Source organism: Nannospalax galili, unplaced genomic scaffold (genome assembly GCF_000622305.1).
Source record: "Nannospalax galili isolate Female #2095 unplaced genomic scaffold, S.galili_v1.0 scaffold1055, whole genome shotgun sequence".
In the NCBI taxonomy this organism is placed as follows: domain Eukaryota; kingdom Metazoa; phylum Chordata; class Mammalia; order Rodentia; family Spalacidae; genus Nannospalax; species Nannospalax galili.
Window position 1 is genome coordinate 78,403 of NW_008337140.1, and position 1,536 is coordinate 79,938.

Sequence of the window (1,536 nt, forward strand, 5' to 3'; positions counted from 1 at the left end):
CAGCCTGGTCTACATTTCGAGTTCCAGGCCACATGGGGCTACAGGGAGACCCTGTCTCAAAAACACTAATAAAATAAAATAATTAAAAAATACAAAACCTAAGTTATCAGTAGGGCTCTTAGGACAGTCAAGTATAAATTTACCTGGGGCACATTTTGCTAGTACCAATTAATTCATTCTGAGGGGGCTGAGTGTTCCCAAGTCTTCCTAGTTGCAGATTCACAGATTTTGTTGAAGGTGGACTGGATTTGTCTCATCCATTGTATGTTGATACTTATGAGCTCCATTCTCAGTCTGTGAGTCAGTATAGGTTGACCGTGAAATCAGACACATTCTGGTTCCTATCCCAGCTCTAAATCAGGCCATTTACCCATGAGCATTTCTGAACTCCATCCTCCATTTCTCTCATTTGTGAAATGATAAAGATAATATATATCCTGTGTTGGTTTGAGGGTTAAATCTCTAACCTAACATAGGATTTGTTTTCTACTAAATCCTTCATTAAAGGTGATTATTATCATTGTGATATTCAAGTTCTAGAGACCGTAACTGGAGACTATGTATGTAGTAATGCTGGTCAGACAGCATCATGCCAGAAAATAACCTCACTGGTTTGAGATGGGAATACCTGAGTTCCATCCCTAGGATCCAGATGGTGGAAGGAGAGAACTGACTCATGCAAGTTGTCCCCTGACCTCCACATGTGTGCCATGGCATGCACACACATGCACACTCACTCAAATGTAGTTTTTTTCCCTAGTTGGCTCAGATTCTGATTTGAATCATCTCCATCAGCAGTTTAACTTGTGCAAACAGTGGAATGTCATCGCTGCTGTTAAATGCAATTTTTTTTTTTTTTTGGTCCCCAGGGCGGAGGGCTCAGAGCCCACTAGGGCCCTCCAGAGAGGGTGCGGGCCGGGATCAGCCAGGCCCAGATACTCCCCGGAAGACCCCTCCAGCCAGGGGTTAAATGCAATTTTTTAAATTAAAAAAAAGAAGAAATGCCGTCCTCAGATGCCTGTGTTTGAATATTTGGTCCCTAGATGGTGATGTAGTTTGGGAAAGTTGTGGAACCTTTTGGACTTACAGCCTTGATAGCAAAAGCATATGGTGCCTGAAACTTGTATCTGCTTCTGGTTTCTGCCAAAGTTCTTTGGTTTCTGATTTGCCAAGAAGTTAGGTGCCTCCACTACACACTCCTACCAACCCAGAGCTGACCCTCTAAACCACCAAGCCTTTCCCACCATGATGGACTGACTTCCCCTGAAACTGTGAGGCAAAAGAAACCTTAAACCTTAAGCCTACCTCTTCAGTGCTGGGATTAAATGCGAGTGCCACCACAGCCTGCCAGGCCTGAGGATGTTTTAGGTCCTTAATGACTGTTTTGTGGCAATTGAATAAAGTGAAGAATGTTGAATCTTTGTAGTTCTAGATTTGAATCTTAACTTCCTTCCAAAACTGTGTCACCCTTGGAGATGCTGGGCAAGTGTTCTGCCACTAAGCCACAGATATTTATATACATACACATATATGTAT

General features: G+C 42.8%; 1 non-coding gene across 1 annotated transcript; it reads right to left on the reverse strand.

Annotated features, from left to right (window-relative positions):
- Nucleotides 1–763: 763 nt before the first annotated feature.
- On the reverse strand, nt 764–833 carry LOC115070199. The gene has a single exon (XR_003849401.1). It is a non-coding gene; the product is annotated as a small nucleolar RNA SNORD104 (small nucleolar RNA).
- Nucleotides 834–1,536: the final 703 nt, after the last annotated feature.